At 49.9% G+C, this 18,975-nt stretch overlaps 1 non-coding gene across 1 annotated transcript; it reads left to right on the forward strand.

The window, feature by feature from the left end:
• The first annotated feature begins 236 nt into the window (after window positions 1-236).
• LOC132225221 (small nucleolar RNA SNORD112) lies at window positions 237-313 on the forward strand. Its single transcript, XR_009450820.1, has one exon. It is a non-coding gene; the product is annotated as a small nucleolar RNA SNORD112 (small nucleolar RNA).
• Window positions 314-18,975: the final 18,662 nt, after the last annotated feature.

Raw genomic sequence — 18,975 nt, forward strand, 5'->3', positions numbered from 1 at the left:
CGACGCCATTCCTTATAACAACACGGTGGCTCCCCGGAGCCGTGCACACCGGAGTTTATTTAACTGCCTCCCCGCTGCCACGAAAGCTCTCAGTCCTCACCCCGTGGGGACGGGGAGTGGAGGCAGGTGTGAGTAATTGCTAATGTCTGGATTTGGGGAGTGGGCTCCCAAGCGTTTATGGCATTATTACAGATGAATATATGAATGCATACATTAGCATAAAACAGGGACATGCCCCGACCAGTGATGAGAAAGTGTTTATGAACAAAAGATCATGATGAATCCAGGCCTGCACAAAACACCAGGGTCCATTAGGGGACAATGGGGCTGGCTCTTTCATGCCTTTTAAGAGCTGTTTAATATTCTGGGGTATGCACGCACCACGGCTGATCAGACTCTCCTCTCCTGTCGAAAATCCCAGCCGTGTTTGCATTGGTGTGTGTGTGTGTGTGTGTGTTCATATATGTGTGTGTGTGTCTGTGTGTAGGTGTGCACGCGCGTGCACACGTGCACATGCACAATAGCTTTGGTCCAAGTCCCCGTCATTGGGGTGGCCGACAGGTTCATGGGTGCTTGTTATATTAGATGAGAAAATAAACAAACGTGAATACATAAAATGCAAGTGTTCCTGGCATAGATAAATGAGGGCAGATCACGAACCAAGGTTTTAATTAATGTGATTCCGCTCAACTGCAGCCCGTGCAGAAGCATCTCCGTGGGTCCCGTTTTGTGCTGTTTTGTTTTGTTGTGAATGACCCGGCAGGGAGCACTGCTGCGGCGAAATCTGTAAACACGGTTCCTTCCCCGCTAGTTCTCAGAGGTGGGATCGCTGGGCTAAACAGTTTGCAAAGTTTATTTTCACCGAGTGGTCTTTCTCAAATGCCATTTTGACCTTATCACTGTTTTTGCTTTAAATCCTCCATCTGACTTCCCGGAGCTTCTGGGACGTGGTCCAAGAGCCTGAGCCTGGCACGCACGACCCTTTAGGGTCTGGCTGGAAGCTCCCCAGCCTCGTGCCCTCTCTCTCTCGCCCGGTTGCCCCTGGGCTTGCTGCACCCCACAGACTACCTGCCCCTCTCTGTGCCTTTCTCCTCGGTCTTCAAGACCAGATGTATTCAGAAGTCCAGCAAAGCGTAGTCCCCAGAATTGTAATGCCTCATTGATGGGTCTTCCTAGTCCCAGACAGTGTTTTGCATTTTTCTAGGATTCAGGAAACTGGCTACATGTTAATCAGCCCCTCTCCTTTGTCCCTGTCCAGAGCCGCCGGGCCCTGCCTTCCCTGGATCTGACGTCCCGTCACTGAAAACCGCCTCATATTGTTCCCGGCCGATGGGCAGTGTCGGAGGTCGGAGCTGTGTGCTCTGTGGCACGGTGAGTGCTCAGAATACCGTCGAACTGCACACACACGCCTGGGGGTGGCCCAGCTTGGCACCCCTCCTGCCCCACACTGCCCGGTCCTGCCTGGCACCCACAGGGGTGCAGTGCCCCAGAACCCGGGGTCCACAGCTCGAGGGTTGTAGCAGCTCATGTTGTGAGCACTAGTGGCAGGTTTTCGCGGCATAATTACAGCCTGGAAATGGTTGATTACGTCTTCTGTGGCCTGCTCCTCCCCCAAGGGAAATGGGACTGGTCCCGGGACATGAGAAACATCCTAGCATGTGACAACAGGGCCACCAGCTGGGGTGTTGGTGGCAGCTCTGGGGAGAGGACACGGGTGAGAGTGGTGCTTGTACCTTTGTGACAGTGGAATATTCTAGAAAGAACACAGGCTTTGGCGTGGAGGGCTAGGATGCCAAGTGCACATCACCCTTGGGGTAGAGGATTTACCCGCCCTCGGGGGGAACAGAAGGCACGGGCATGATCAAGGTTTTGGTCCCTTTTGTTTCCCTGGGGTTGGGAGAGTAGAAAACACCTGAGAAGCGGGCCATCTTGAACACAAACCCAGCTACTGAACAGATGTAGAGCTGCATGTCTTTTTTAATCATTGAGATGTTCTGTGCCTCAGTTTCCTGATATTTAAAACATTAATCAAAATCTCCCACGGGCTCCAAGAGAAAACAACACAAATGATTGACCCGGCCCGGTAGCCAGCACGCCATCCCCAGCAAAAATCAGCAGCCCTGTCCACCTACCCCCCTCCTGAAACGCTGCACCCCCCTCCCGAGACGGGCAGCCCCTTTCAGAGCCCCTCAGAGGAGACAAAAAGGCCCAGAGACAATGTGAGCGGGGAGGAGAGCCCACCGCCCCAGGGCAGACCCCCTACCCCCTACCCCCTACCCCGGGGAGACAGGCCTTTCCCCTGCACCCGGGGCCCAGGGAGGGGCTGCCCTGCTGGCTCTAACTGGGTTCTCCTGAAAAGTTTGGTGATAGTTCCTTTTTTTTTTTTTTTTTTTTTTTTTTTTATAAATCCGTATAAAATGTCAGACTGCTCTTCAGGCAGATTTTTCAGGCTCGTATTTTATAGACTTTGGCAGGGGCGGCTCGGAAGGAACAGTGGTTACAGTCTCCAGAGGTTCATAATTCCTGGAAGAACTTCTGGCTCAGCCTGCCTTCTCCTAAATTTCACAGAAAACGCTCCTGGGCCGGGCCCAGCCTGAAGGAGGTTTTTGTGCCTGGGCGCAGCCTGCCTTGGTGGGAGCATGACTTGTATGTTGCCTTTTTCACAGAAGTGAACTTCCTCGGCCATCAAGCACAAAGACTCCTCTCTCTGAATTTTGGGTTTGTTTACTCTAAGCGAGGCTCAGTCAGACATGTCCACCCCCCCACCCCCCCCTCCACCGCCCCGCCTGTTTCTTTGCGGCAAATGCAGCTGCCCCTGTCTCTGCAGCCCCAGCCTCACGCCCTGGCTTCTGTTGCCGTGGCGAGGGAGGGGGGCTCTGTGCCCGCAGTATAGGGAGCTATTGCGACCTGGGCCTGGGACAGCCCCCTCCTCAGCTGGAGCCCCCTCCCCAGCCTGCCTGCCCATCATAGGGGTGAGGGCTTTAGGACCCCAGGCCTCTGGCTGGTGAGGGACGTGGGTGGGTGACTTTGCACATCCGCACCCAGCATATTCTGAGCCCTTTTCTGAGCCACCGGCTCCCCCCACCAGAAACCTTCCTTTGCACCATGGTTTCTTCTGTGCGTGACTTCTTCCCAAGCGGCCATGAAATGCCGCAGAGGCTGCAACACACGTGTAAATACCACTTTGCCAAACATGTTCACAACACCAGTCACTTCACAGATTTAAACAACAGCAACGGCGCAAAACAACCCAACGGGGCTCTGAGAGACAAATGGTCTCGCCAGCAGCACCTAGGCGGGCGGCCCGCAGTCTGTCTGTCTGTCTGCGGGGAGCCAGCCTGCGCTCTCCACCTGCGACACGATGCTGCCTCCCCACGGTGGGTCTGAGCAGCAGTTGGGACCCCGAGGCTGACAGACAGACAGCGCCCTGGCAGACTGGGCTGTCAGGAGCGGGACAATTCAGGCGGCAGTGACAAGGGGCTCTCTGTCCCTGCGTCCCTGGTGCCTCCAGCCTCCTCAAATCTTTCTACCCCTTGAGGTGCATCTGTGACCCCAAGGGTGAACTAGGGCAGCTTGGTCATTTCAGGGACAAGGAACTGAGGCAGCGCCCTTAGCCAGCCTGTTTTACACCCCCCCCCCCACACACACACACACACGCTGAGTGCTTGCAGTAGGAACAAAGACAAGAAAACTCCTTTAGAAACTGCAGAACAGAGCCTCGTCTAGCGGGGGTCCCCTGATAAAGGCCCCATCCACCCGGAGTTCCTGGGAACAGAGTCCCCATGAATGGGCATGGAGAGCCAGCCCCAGACGGCAGAGTTGGCCTCATTCATCAACATGCAGGCTCCTCGGCCCCAGCCCCGGATGAGGGGCTTTCAGGAGTCCCCAGAGCATCCAAGTCACGGTCCAGCAGCGGCCGAATTGGTGGCTGCGGCCCAGCCTTTGGGAAAGGGCCCTGCTTTTCCCATGACCGGCCAGCCCCTCAACTCAGCAGATCCCCCCTCCTCCTACTTGCCCCTCTGGAAGGCTGCCCCCCACCCTCTACACCCGCCTGTTGCCCCTGAGAGGACGCAGGCCAGCCTTTGTGAGCCTGGGAGCCAGGGTGGGCACTGGGCCTCTCCAGGTGGCCTGGCCCTTGAGATGGGGAATTGGCTGCAGAGCAGCCCCTCACCGCCCCCCACTGGCCCCGAGCACTCACCCCCTTTCTCTGCTCCTCTCCCTCACTGCCTCATTGTGATAGAAGCGCTCCACCAGCCAGCGGTGCCTTTGCCATGCAGCTCAGGGCAAGGTACGGGGGACAGTGTGCATCCTTGCTCTGACCCCAGCCTGCCTCCTCTGCAGCCAGCCCCTCTCGCTCGCTCGGGACTTAGCTCTGTAGGAGCTGCTCTAAGGCCTAGACGTGCGGGCTGCCAGCCCGGGCAGGGAGCCGCGCTGCAGCCTTCCGGCCAAGTACCGGCCTGCCTCTCTCTGCTCGATGCCTCCAGTAACAGGGAGCTCCCTCTCTCCCGGAGCAGCCCGCTCAGGGCTCGCACACGGCGCGGCTTTGCCGAGCCCTCCCCTGCTTTCTGCATCTGCCTCCGTGGCTCGCGCAGCCCCCCTCACCCCCTCTGCCCTCCGCTCTCTGCAGGCGGCCAGCTCCCTCTGGGTCCGCTCCTTCCCGTGCGGTGGAGCAAGCCCCCCACCAAGGGTCAGCTCTGGGGTCCCCGTCCCGGTCCCAATGACAGCCGTCTACACCTGTCCCGCCTGTCCCCGCGCCTCTGCCTCTGCAGTCTGGGAGCCGGGACGGGGCCCCTTGCCCTGCTGTTCTGCAGGGAGCCCAGGGGAGGGCGCGGGTCTCCCCTCCCGTGTCCAGCTGCGCTGGATCTCCCTGTTGAGCGGCTTCAGAGCCCTCTCAGCTTTTTATGGCCCCTTTGCTAGTTGCCAGGGAGAAAGCTCTCTATGCAAACCCTGTCTTTTCCGCAAGAGCCGCCAGGCGGGCGGCCCTGGTCTGCCCGCCGCCGCAGGCTCAGAGCGGCGAGCGCGGCGGGACCCGCAGGCAGCTGCTGCGGGGCTGGGGGCCTCCCGCCAGATTCAGGCAGACCGGGCTTGACTCCCAATCCCCATCTGTGACCACAGCAATTCCCTTCGCCGTTTTGAGCCTCCATTTTCCCTCTGAAAAGGATATGAGAGGGGCTCCCACTGGCTTGAAGTGAGACTAAAGGAGATAAGAGTAGCCTAGCTCACATCAGAAACTTCATGACGGCCAGTGCAGTAGACACGGGAACCCAGGGAGGGAGGCACACATGGAGGGAGCGTCACCAGAGAGAAACTGGTCTGGCCTTCTCCAGACTTGCACCACATGCAGAGGGGACCCTCTCCATGGCAGAGGGACCCCTCTGCCGGCTTAACGGCGCACACCAAGCCAGTTATACGCAGCTAGAGGAGGCCCTAGGCCTCTGAGCTCACAGTAGATGCAGTATATGGTAAAAATGACATGTAAGCCCACATCTGTATTGAATAAAGCAAGAATTTGCATTGTATGTGCAGCCTGAGGGGCTCGGGGGGCTGAGGCATAAGACACATCTTCCCTTGCGGCTTCCTGGCTTCCTAGAAGGGCCAGGGTAGCCGGGGTGTCTGAGGAAGAGAAGCCTGAGTGTCCAGGCATCCACAGGCTGTGGGAACCAGTCCCCCATCCATGCCCTTTCCCCCCAAGCCGCCGTAGTGCACCTACCTTCCCTGGGCCCAGACCCGAGTAGGAAAGACTGGGAAGCTGGACACGGAGCTGGATGCTGGTTGCTTCCTGTCCTCGAAGCTCAGTCTGGTGGGGAAAGAGAACAGGGAGTGAGTCACTGTAAATCAAGTGATCAAGGGGATGATGGCAGTTGAGATTTATGGAGCCCGATGTAGGGGCCAAGCTCTGAGCTGGGCTGTCTTCGCAGGACTCTCCCCGGCACAAATTTTGAGCACCGGCCTCAGAATCCCCATTAGATTGATGAGGAAACTGAGGCAGGGAAAAGCGAAGTCCCCTACTCACCGTCTCTCAGCTGGTGTGAGGCCAAGCCAGGATAGAACCCCAGTCCGTCCGAGGCTCCCACCACACCCTGCAGCTGAACAGCTCAGCGAGGCTGTGCTGAGTGCTGGGGGGACGTGGGTGGGCAGGGATGGATTGATTAGTTATAAGCACCTCCCAGCGGTGCTTGAGATCCCCAGCTCCTCTGTGGCCCAATCCCTTTGAAGGGCAGATTCAAAATTAGGTGGTAGCACCTATGGGCAGAGGCTTATAAGGATGGCGTTATTACCCTGACGTGGGGGGGAGGGCCCTCCCTCCCACCTCCAAGCAGATTGCAGATGGAGATGGGGAGGGCTGGGCCTTGTTTGTGTGGACAGTGAGTGAGGACAGGGCTGCTTCCTGGGGAGGGCTGGCTTTGGAGGGGATGAGGGCTGGATGGCTGACGCAGGCAGTCGCTCACCACAGGAAAGTGCCCCCCACTAGACCCACTCCTGGGGGGAGGTCCCCCAGCCCCTTCTCTGACGCAGACAGCCACTCTGAGCCTCTGAACCTCAGTTTCCCTACCTGTGCAAGAGAGATGGGAACTACGTCATGGGAAGGAAGCCCCTGCGCTCACGCCCTCTCTCCAGCCCCCTACCTCTGCTACGGTCTCCAGACACCTGTCTGCTTGCCAGAGCAACATTCAACAGTTTCAGTGCGGCGAGCGGGCGGGGCGGGCGGGAGGGGGCTGCGCAGGGAGGTGGGGGGGCGGGTAGGCTGCTGCATCAGGCAGGCTTGGGCCGGTTAAGATTTGTGCCAACCACGGTGCAGTGGAAGCAGACGTTCTGAACTCTCCAGACTCCAGCCGAGAGTCTGTGGCGCCCCCAAGTGCCACAAGGGGGCTGCCTGGGCCACATTATCAGCCAGGAAATTGAGGAGGGGGAGGCCGTCAGTAGGGACTGGCGGTTTTACTTTAGGGGTGGCGCTTTAAACTGCGTCAGAAGTGTGCTGGGGCCAACCTTCCCTGGGCTGGGGGCCCCAGGAGGGGTGGCCCGCCCTGCCTGGGGTGGCGCCAGCGCGCCCCTCCCTCGCAGAGCTGTGCTGCAATGCAGCAGGCTGCCAGAGGGCCGGGGAGCTGTCCCGGGCCGCTTTTCCAAAGTGGGAAGTGAGGGATGCTGGAGCGGGGAGTCCAGGAAACTGAGGGTGCCGAGGGTCTAGCAACTGCCGAAAGGGCCAGAAAGAGGGAGAGGTGGAGGGTGTGGTGGTCCCGGGGGCCTGGGGAGCCTGCAGTGGACCCGGGGTCCGGTATGAGTCATTTTGCAGTGATACCACTGGTAGGAGAGAGGGAGGGGGTGCTGAGAGATGGGGAAGAGAGGGGCTGAGGACAGCCAGGGCCCCTTGCACACATTTTAGGGCAAAAGCACCGACGTTTGTCCTCCCCAAAAAGCAAAAAAAAAAAAAAAAAAAAGCACAAAAACAAAAAAGCACCCGAAAGCTCTGCAGCTGACTTCTCCCCAGCCAGGCTGTGCAGAACGCGGGGAAGGAAGAACCAGGTAGCCAGCTCTGCCCTGGGGGAGGGAGGTGCTGTCAGGCCCTGTTAGAGCCGAAGAAAAGGAACAGGGGCCAGGGCAGGGCTGGAGGCCCTGTGGGAGGGTGGCTGGAAGGTCTGGGGAGAGCGTGGGGGCGGGGGTGGTCTAAGAGAGGTAGAGACGTGGGGTTGCAGGAGGCCCTGGGATGGAGAGAGGCACGTGGGGAGGTGGATGGAAGCCCACAGGAGGGTCTGCAGTGGGAAGGAGGGCCGGGGGGAAGCGAGTGGGCGTTTGGCCCTGTAGCCCCAGCTCCCAGTTCTCACAGTCTGCTCCCCCAGGCCTGGACCCCCTCTCGTCCCCTCTGCACTCTGTGACTCAGCTCCCTGCTTTCCGCCCGGGGTTCAGCTGAGACCCTGGGCCCCTCTCTAATGACCTCGTGTCCTCCACTTATTTTTACTTGTTGATTTTCAAACCCTCTAATTAGGAGACATGTCAAACAGCATAGAAGGACGCACTTTCACGTTGCTGTCACCCAGCTGTGGTCGCTATCTCGGTCCATCCGGACCTCCCGCTGTCCTTCCCCCGCCCGCCCCTCACCAACTGTCTTGAAGCCAAGTCCACATCGTTATCTCTGAGGACTTTTCAGGATGTATCTCTAAAAAAGAGAACCCTTCTGCTTTACAAACAAAACCAATGTCATCATCACAGTTCAGAAATTAACAGCATTTCCTCAGTGTCCGCCCAGCATTGATTCCGCTTTCCAATATCCCCCATAAACTTCTTTTACAGTCGGTTACAGCCTGTCCTGCACGCTTGGGGGCCCTGGGCTCGCAGAAGTGAAGTGCAGCTGTAGATTCGAGGGCCTCCAGCTGTACTCCCCTCGCCCCAGGGAGTAACCCAACCTCAGTGAGTTTCAGTTTTCTCATGGAAAACAAGACAAGTTCTGGGTCTCTCCCAGGGTCACTGAGCGCAATCGAGATAATGCACGTGAAACCCCTCTGCCCTGTGTCTAATGCATACCAGACGCTCAGCAAGCAGGAGGAGCTAGAACTAATCCTTCTCCCATGGAAACCTCTAAAGGGGCCTTGGGTGGGGTGGCAAACAGCTGGCTGCCATCCACCAGGCCGTCCACCCCCTGAGTGGGTAAGACATCCCAACAAGGTCCCCGGGCTGGGACCTCTCGCTTCGCTGGCTCACAGCCCAGCTTCCCCGCTAGCAGACAGCAGTTGCTGCATCCCAGGTCCCCGCCACCCCCTACCCCGGGACCCCACCGTGGGAAGTCCAGGCGGGACCACTACCCCAAACTGCAGTGTTTACAGGCCAGCCCCGGGCACCACGGGGGGCAAACACACTGCTGAAACAGGGCAGATAATTTCTAAAAAGTGTTTCTCTCACGCAGGACATCCCGGCTTTGTCCCTGCGCACATCGCGGCCCGCTGGCACAGGCGGAGGGAAGGAACGCTTAATGGTCATTTGCTCAGGCCGGGCGCCATCTGTCCGTTCTCTCTCTCCACCCTCACCCAGCTGTCTCCCTGCCCTTCACTTTACGGAGGAGAGGACTTTGAGAGGTTAGTGACTTGTCCTAGGTCGGCTAGGAAGCAGCCCAGGATTCCAACCCAGGTTTGTCTGATTTCTGTGCCTAATGGAGAGGAGGAAGGAGGGAAGGAAGCTGGGATGGATGGATGGATGGATGGATTAGAAATAGTCAGTTTCTCACCAAGGCGAAAGGCTTACTTGTTCCGTGAATAGGGGTCCTCTGCGTGGAGCGCCTGCCTTCGTCTGTCTTGCCTCCGAGTGCACTGACTGGCTCAGGTGGCGCAGGGACAACAGGTGGGCTGCCGGTCCACAGGGACCCAGTCCCAATTGTGTTGCTGGAGCTGCTCAGCGTCAGCTCTGAGCCCCAGCCGCCTTCACAGTGCACCGAGACAGCAGGCAGCCTCCCCTTCCCATTGGCTCTCCTGGATGGATGAGTACTCCGTGACCCTCACCGCATGCTCGGGCCTTTCCTAGCCACTTGGCGTAATTGCATCTCATCTAAATCATCACAGCCAACCTCCATGATAACAATTACCCTCCTGCACGAGATAAAAGGAAACTGAGGGTTAGCAAGGATAAGTGACTTACCCCAAACCACACAGGGAGTGAGTATAGAATCGGCATTTGAACCCTCGCTTGCTTTTCTTTCCTTTTTTTTGTTTTTTGTTGTGATTGTGCCTGAGAAAACCTGTACTCCTGGGGGGTTCACCCATGTCAGACTCAACCTCCTGGCTCATCAGGGAGCTGGACTTCTTATCCTCTGGACTCTAAATTTATTTCTCAAGTAACAACTTCTCTAGCTCATCCTATTTGTTAAAATCACACACAGAGAAGGGTCCAACTTATCCCCGACATCCCACAGAACAATTAATGAAGTCCAACTAAAGTCCCGGTAGCTCACGTCATGACTGAATGCTGAGGGGACCAGATGCACACAGGACTCGAGAGCCCGAAGGGGTGCGAGGCAAGGCACGAGGGAAATAGACAGTGGGCACAGGGGCAAACCGGCCAGCCTCCCTGAAACCCTGCTTCCATTCCACAGGTTCATTGTGAGCATCGACTGCAGGTGTGAGCCCTGTGACCCACACCCCAGACACTCGGGGTTCAATCCCTGCTCCCCCATGGACTAGTTTTGGGAGTTTGGACCAAGTAGTTCACCTCTATGCCTCAGTTTCCTCAGTGGCAATATGGTGATACGAACAGTACCTTATTGAAGATGAAATAACTCAAACATTTAAAGTGCTTAAAACAATGTCCGTATATGGTGAGCCCTCAAATACTTCATTGTAATTGGCATTATAATTGCTCTTCCTGCTCTCCCTGCGGTGGCATTTAATACCTTTGCCTGATAGGAATCATTGCCCAATGGCCCACATTTCACAGGTGAACAGGTACGCTGGTGTACGCGGCTGCCTTTGGAGAGGGGGTGGTCAGACCAGCCCTCCCACTCCCCCAGCCATGCATTCACACACCCGCCTTGCAGGCTGATGGGAGCATCGGGGAGGAGGAGCTACCAGGATGAGGCAGGCAGTGGATTTAGGGTTCGATAGGCTTGGGAGCCAGAGCTCGCACGTTTGCTTTGTAGTTCAGCCGTCTTCCTAGCTGTGTGACTACACGCAAGTCACTGAACTTCTCTGCGGCTCAGTTTTCTCATGTGTAGAATGGGGACAAGGTTATCTAAATTACTGACGCACTCTCCTTATTGTTTCTATCACCGCCTTTCCTGTCCACTTTTTCTCCATATGGGTGACCCTTGGACAACACAGGAGTGAGGACTGCTGACCCCCTCACACAATCAAAAAAATATGTGTATAACTTTAGACTCCCCTAAAACGTAACTATGAATAGCCTACAGTTGACCAGGAGCCTTACAGATGAGATAAACAGTCAATTAACACATATTTTGTATGTTATGTGTATTTTATATTGTATTCTGACACTAAAGTAAGCTGGAAAAAAGTAATTAAAAAATCATAAGAAAGAGAAACAACCTTTACAGTATTTACTGAAAAAATTCTACACATAAGCGGGCTTGCCGTTGAAATCTGTCCTTCAGGGGTCAGCTGTTGGTCTGATGACCGTCTCCTACCTGCTATACTTACTTATTCTTGTCTGTTTTGTTCACTGCTATATCCTAGGCACCGAAATGCATGCTCACCATTTTTTTGGGGGGGGTGGGGGGATGCGGGGGGAAGATGCTGTTGAATTGGACCCACCACAGAGGACTGTCAAGTTTGCAAAGCAGGCAGCATGGTGCCTGGTGGAGAGTGTGCATCCAATAAATATCGGCTAATTATGATTATTATGTCTAATCCACAGGACCGCTGTGGCGAGGATCAAACAGGATAATGTATGCTAAAGCATGCTGTGAGCACAACGTGCTTGGTCCAGGAGGTACCACATTACCGCTCCCAGGCTGCTTACAGGGAAGTCGCACTTAAACTTCATGCTTTGCATTTACACCACCTGGGTGGGAGGGGAGACTGATGGGTTACTGCCCCCCCGAGGCTCCGCCAGGGGGTGGGTCCCCGCCGAGGGATGAAGGCAGAGCTGGGAGCCACATCCTAGCGCCCAGTGTGGGGTCTCTCCATGACTCCCTATCAACGTCCCCATAGATGTGGTTATCACACTGTATACCAGCGGTTCTCAACCTGTGGGTCGCGACCCCTTCGGGGGTCGAACGACCCTTTCACAGGGGTCGCCTAAGACCATCGGAAAACACATATAGAATTACATATTGCTTTTGTGATTCATCACTATGCTTTAATTATGTTCCATTTGTAACAATGAAAACACATCCTGCATATCAGATGTTTACATTACGGTTCATAAAAGTAGCAAAATTACAGTTACGAAGTAGCAACGAAAATAATTTTATGATTGGGGGTCACCACAACATAAAGGGTCACGGCATTAGGAAGGTTGAGAACCACTGCTGTGTACACATAATATATATATATATATATATATATATATATATATATATATGCCAGCATTTATTTATTTATTTATTTATTTATTTATTTATTCATTTATTTATATTTTTCAAGTCTCAGGAAGCTGGCGGAGTATTGTCAGAAAGGGTTAGAGTGGAGGCCTCCTTGGTGTCTGGGAAGTTATTGATGTTTCTTACATTGCTGTTTCTCTCTCTCTCTCTCTCTCTCTCTCTCTCTCTCTCTCTCTCTCTCTCTCTCTTCTGCTTCCCTTCCTCTCTCCATAAAGCAATAAAGAAAAAAAAAAAGAATCTCACAGTATAGGCGCCCCTGGCAGTGGCCCCATTTTGTGAAATGAATCCTTTACTTGGACTTGTACTCTCCAGGGTACTTGTTTAAGCTTTGATGCTGTGTCCAAAATAGATACAGACCCTAACAATTTCCTGCCCGAGGCCCGTCCTTCCCAAAACCCTCCGGGCCTGAGCAATGTGATAATTCTGTAATCCGTTCGGGGGCTGTATGACCAGCAGATGGGCGGCATGGGCATGGGCACGGGTAGGGCAGGACCTGGGCCGGGTGGGAGCTGCTTCAGCCACTGTCCGCAGTGCGATGCGCCCACGTTGGAGCCACGGGGGTGTTGCCGTCCTCTGCCTACTATTCGCACAAGTCGGGGCACAAGACAGCGAGGCCAGGTCACGTCTCTGCAGTTACACAGCTCATGAGTGCCTGCTGGGGTGGAACCTGGTCTGTCTGTCTGTCTAGCACCAAGGCTCAGGCGCTGCTGCAGAGGGGACAAAGATTTGGGGGAGGGGCTCAGAGATGGGATGGGGAGGGGCTTTGCCTAGGTGAGGGACTACAGCTGTGACTGTCCTACAGATGAGGAAACAGGCACACACAGGCTGGTTAGCTCGCCCGATGTCACCCAGCGGGTCAGGGTTTGAGTCTGGGTTTTGAGGCAGGGGGTGTGGTGTGCACACCTGTACTCTGACCATTGTGCCTGTGAGCAAAGGGATGGAGTCTAAGGGTCTGGGTTTGAGTCCTTTTAACCACCTCCAGCAAACCACTGGCCCATGGAAACTATTTTTAAAGAATGCTTATACTTGATAAAGTTTTATGTATATAAAAGGAGCAGGGCAAGGTACACAGGAGATGGGGGAGTGATGAGCTGAGGTAGAGGGCGTTGTGCTGGACAATAGGCATGGAGGTGGGATCATGTCTGGTTATTGTACCAGTTTGAACAAGGGATACAGTGAGGGAGACATGCCCAGAAGAATGATGAGAACAGGCCATGGGCCAAAGACTGTGATTAATTCCCTATAGCCAAGGGAGATAAAGAAAGATTGGAGTGGTTTGTGGTTGTTAATTTTATTATTAAACATAAAGAAATCAGGAAATAAAGGCCTCAAATAGAGCAATTGTGAGAATTTGTTCTGGACAAAAGATGGTGATTCATCCAGGTCTGCTAGCCTGACATTAACACACAGATAGGTCTAGGCTACTTTCTTCCTTTCCCTGGACTTCGGGTCCCACAGGATGGGCGCACTGGGCTTTCTCCGTCAGAGGAATCTTGGCTGTGGGAGGGACACTGTAGACAGGTGTGCGCGGGGCTTCATGGGCGCTCACTGAAGAGGTAGAAATGAACGTATGCATAAATTAAAGTAGAGAGAGCCGGGCACGGACCAGTGATGAGAATGGGGTTTGAAACAAGGATTATGAATAATCTGGTTCACCCCGCCCCCTAAATCCAACAAGGCCCAGGCTGTTGGGACGGTGGGGGGAAGCATACCAACAGGCGTATAGAATGGTCATTGGTGTTGGGCTGAATGGTGGCCTCAGGTGTATTTATTGTGCAGTTAACAATGAATTAGATGAGTAATAAAAGATAAATGACACAATGAAAGAGGGTCAAGAATGGGCCATCAAAGACAATGTATTATGAATTATGGATTGAGATTAACTCACGTAGGTACAATTGTGGTCTATTTCAAATAATACAACAAAGCAAAGCTCGTGCCTCTGGTGAGAAAGCATTTTGGGAAATACTAAGTGATATTTTTGTTCTGGGCCGGGGTTGAATTCATATGTGTTCATTGTGTTAATAAGTACAAGCATTAAAAAAGACAAGTAAGAAACAATAACGAGATGAGATTATGTGTAGAGTCAGAGATTATTTTTATTCCAACTCTGCATATCTGAGTCTGTTGGGAAGAAGATCTAGGCTGGTCCCTTGGGAAGAACCAAAAAGACAGACAGCTTATAACCATCGTTCTTGTTTTTGATTAGGGTGGTGAATTTGTGCATGTTTACTGTAATAATAAAATTATTAGATGAAAAAATACGTACAATGAGAGCTATTCTTGAGCCAGTGATTATGCCTGTGCGATGAACCAAAGACGGTGATTATGCCTGTGCCGCTCACCTGACCCTTGAAAACACCTGGGTGGTTTTACCCTAATCTGTCTGCCTTGCGATCCACAGAATGGAGGCCCCAGAGCAAGTCTATGATGAAGATCTTGACTGTGACCTCTGTGAGAAATGAGCCATGGACCAACCAATGTGCGTGATGGTAAGTGTTGGTGCACGTTGGGTGGTTGGTTGGTGAGTGTGTCTGTATTACACATACATGGGCACAAATAAAACTAAAGATGGCCACGCAGTGAGACTTGTCTCTATCCTGATGAGAGTGTCATGAACCAAGGACGATGCATTTCATTTGGCATAACTGCCACCAAATTCACACATAATGTAACTGGGATGTTCTCTATGCTAGGGAATGAGCACATAAAATAATTATATACATATACAGTTATGTTAATTTTATATATGTATATGAGTAGCTACAATATACAGATATGCAATTTAACCCTTTGAGTGCCAACCAGTGTCCCAGGAACTATGCTAAAATTGCCAAGGCATTTTTTGCTGATTTTACAGCGGTTTAGGAAAAAAAAATTATGAATCGCAAGTAAATGAAGTTACATATTCAAAAACTTAAGGAAACCTTTACTACATTGATATATTTAGCAATGTCATCATCACTAATAAAAGCAGACTTAGAAATGGACGCCATTTCAAAGCTTTGATAGCGCTCCCGGCACTTTTGGCGAAAGACAGGAGGAGCGCGATCGCGCTCCCGGGCACTCTAGGGGTTAAACCTGTTGTTATTATTATAAATATAATTGTTACTTTTTCTTGGGTTGAGTGGTGGATTCATGTGTTTTTATTGATTTATTAAAAATAGATGCGTACATAAATCAGAGAGTTAGGCATGGACTAACGAAGAGAATGTATGATTACATAATTCTCCAAATTTGAGGGCCATTAAAACAAAAATATCTACTCTATTTCATTTATGTTAATATCATCATACCATTCATTTATACACTCTGGTTTCTATAAACACTTCCCTGTTGATGCAGTTTAGGCTGTTAAATCAGTGAGAGAGGTACACATACAGACATAATGTATTAGTAGTTTTCTTTTTTACTGTTTTCAATTACACTTGACAGGTATTGGTAGCTTTCTCTTTGTTGGATAAGAATTATAGGTATTCTTTTATGATATTTTTAAAGGAATAAATAAAAAAGGGGCTAAGTGCAGACCAATGAGGACAGTGTTTCATAAACTAAGGAATTCAATTCTACACAAGTGAGAGCGATTAAAAGTGAGCCAGGGTGTTTTTTCCTTTCTATTTTTGTGTTAATCCTCCCTTGAGGATACTACCCCCCCCCTTTTTTTTTAGAGAGAGAGTGGAATAGAGGGGGTGGGACACAGAGAAAGAAACATTGATGTGAGAGCGACACATTGATTGGTTGCCTCCCATGTGTGCCCTGTGCCCTGATTGGGGCCAGGAATCGGGCCTGCAACTGAGGTACATGCCCTTGTCTGCATTCGAACCCGCGACCCTTCAGTCCACGGGCTGACGCTCTAACCACTGTGAAAAGCAGGCCAGGGCCAGGTTGTTAAGTTGTTAAGTAGTTGGTTTCTATTTCACAAAATGAACACACAATAGTTTATTTAATCATGCAGTTTTTATGAGAATTTTGACTCTTATTTGGGTGAATAAAGTATGTATAGAAAATGTAAGTAATAGTCAGTTTTCTTAAATATTCAGCTGGAAAGTTGTTTCAAGTGTTCATAAATAAGTAAATGCATGAATGAACAAATTTATGAATAAAACAAGAGAGGGCAAACATGGGTCAATGATGATAATATCTCATTATCCTAGAATTAAGATGATTCTAATTCTGTACATCCACGGTCTGTTTAAAAACTGTGCTAATTAAGGAGCAATTAATTTTCTTGTTTTTGCATGGTGATATGCTAGATGTTGATTTTAATACTAAAAATAAATAATTACACAAGTAATTATTTACAAGAAAGGCCAAAATACAAGAAAGGCCAAAACATAGACTGGTGATGTGAATGACCCAAGAACTAATAGATTAGAGTTAATTTAGTTCTCTTGTTTTTTATTGTGCTCTTGACTTCCAAATAAACAATCTAGCCTGCTTCATCCCTTTTATGTGCCTAGTTTGTTCAGACATTTCTCCCTGGATAAAGATCTAGGCTATGAACTCTCTGAGCAAGGAGCACAATGGGAGATGAAAGGTAATGTTCTACTTGTGGGTGAGAAATTGGATTTTTGGTTGCTCATTAAAACTTCTTTAGAAATGATTAAATAAAACAGAAAAGAAGCATGGAGCAATTATCAAACATGATGATTAATTCCATTTGGCTTCATTAGAAAAAATGCTAGACTATTACCCAAGGGTAAAGCGTAAATATTAACACTGTCCAATAGAACTTTCTGCAAAGATGGACTAATGATGAAGGTATATAATAAAGCAAGGAATATTATCACTATGTTTTTGAAGCACTGAAGTCTGTTAAAGTGTAGACATTAGTGTATAAAAAGGGAAGATATTTACATAAATAAGAAAATTGAAGTGGACCAAGGTTGAGTTTGTGTCAGATGATAAGAATTATTAATCCAGTTTATTCATTAAGTTCATTAAACAACAACAACAAAAATCCAGTTGGTTATCTCTGTTAGCAATGAACAGGTTGAGAGGTGTTAGTTTTAGTCCAGAGTTTTTGACCAGTTTCTTTGGAACGAATGAGTTATAATCAATGCCTTAAAAGCAGACAGATCATGGATCCGTGATTTACATGACTTGTAAAGCAACTATGAGGATAAATTCAGAGTTCATTGCTGGTGTCCATAATGATGTTTATAAATAGTTACTCATGACTATTTATAAAGGCTATAAAGTCTTGGCTCCAACCTTATTTGTTTAAGGTTTCCAGGTTAAGTTCATGTTAAGTTTGAGCTAATGATAGATTTACTCTTGCTAATTCCCTTCTAAAAACTATAGGTTTTAATTAAGCCATATCTAATAAAATTAAATACTAAATAAGCAAATAGCTAAGTACATATAAAGAGGGTCATGAATGGGCACTGGTGAATTGTGTCCATGTTAGATTAATTCAACTTTGAACAAGTGAGGTCCATTAAAACAAGATGAAGGTGGTGCTTCATTCTTCTTACAGTTGTTCAATACTTCATTTTGTTGTTCACCACTATTAATTTATACATCCCACCAGTGATAAACATTTAGGTTCCTAACCAACTGAGATAGAACACAAAAAAGATAGAAAATGGTTAATGACATAAAATGAGACATTCTTGGAGTTTTTGTTGTTGCATATTTAAAATGTTAACAAATGAAGGAAAACCAATGGAGGGGCCAAGCATGGCCATGAGAAGTGTGGGTTTGCCTAAAGAATATTGATTGACCCATATGTGCAGCAGTGACCACATTAGAAAGCAATCCTGTTGATGAGTCTGGGAGAAATTAGGCAAAGGACCGAAGGGAGTGATACTCTTACATATTATTCTTGCTTTGTTGTGAGTCATGGATGTGAAGTAATTTTTTTCTCAATCAATGAATAAATCAGTAAACAAATGTATAACAAAAACAGTGCCAGGCCTAGACCCATGATGGATACCCTGGTGAAACTCTGTAACTCTGAGGTTAATTATTAAAAACTTAATTTCCTGCCCCATGAGACATGAGCTTGTAGCTGAAGTTAACAAGGGCATCTTGCCCCTGACTTTGGTAGATCTTAGGTATGGGTCCTTTTGTTAGTGAATCGATTCATGGGTAAATAAAGAAACATATCAATGAATAAAGACAAGGAGGACTAGATAGTTACTAATTACGAGAGTATGTAATGAGATATAAATGCTCATTTAAGGGTTTCTGCGGAGCTGACTTCCCATTTTCATTTCCACAATATTACCATGTTGGTTAGAAACATGGGCAGATATGTAAGAGTTGATGTTGTTTCTTGTGGTTGTTGTTAATTGTATTAAGAAAAAGGAAACAGCCCTGACCAGTTTGGCTCAGTGGATAGAGCATCGGCCTGTGGACTGGAGGGTCCCAGGTTCGATTCCGTTCAAGGGCATGTACCTTGGTTGTGGGCACATCCCCAGTGGGGGGTGTGCGGGAGGCAGCTGATTGATGTTTCTCTCTCATGGATATATCTAACTCTCTATCCCTCTCCCTTCCACTCTGTAAAAAAATCAGTAAAATATATTTTTTTAAAAAAGAAAACGGAAACAAAATAAACAATTAATTACAGAGCTGCCTAATTAAAGAAGACCAAGGGATGGACCAATGTTAAGGATGCATTATGATTAAATCAGTTCATCTTAATCAGTATCATTTTTTAAAAACCCATGTAGTTGTTTTTCTTTGGGCGGATGTTAGTGTTATTTAGGACTCTTTCCGGGGCATGTAGGTTTATGAATATTGATAATATTATAATAAGTGAATTAAGTCAAAGGTAGTTTAAAAAGAGGGCAAACAGTGAGGGTATTGGGCTCTGCCCACTTTGGGTAAAGAGCATTGAGGCAGTTACCTGTGATAGTATTTTAGATAATTTTCATTTATTTTGGAAAAAAAGAAAAGAAAATAGTAATGTCATTTCATGAGTAAATAAA

Source organism: Myotis daubentonii, chromosome 1 (genome assembly GCF_963259705.1).
Source record: "Myotis daubentonii chromosome 1, mMyoDau2.1, whole genome shotgun sequence".
Lineage (NCBI taxonomy): Eukaryota > Metazoa > Chordata > Mammalia > Chiroptera > Vespertilionidae > Myotis > Myotis daubentonii.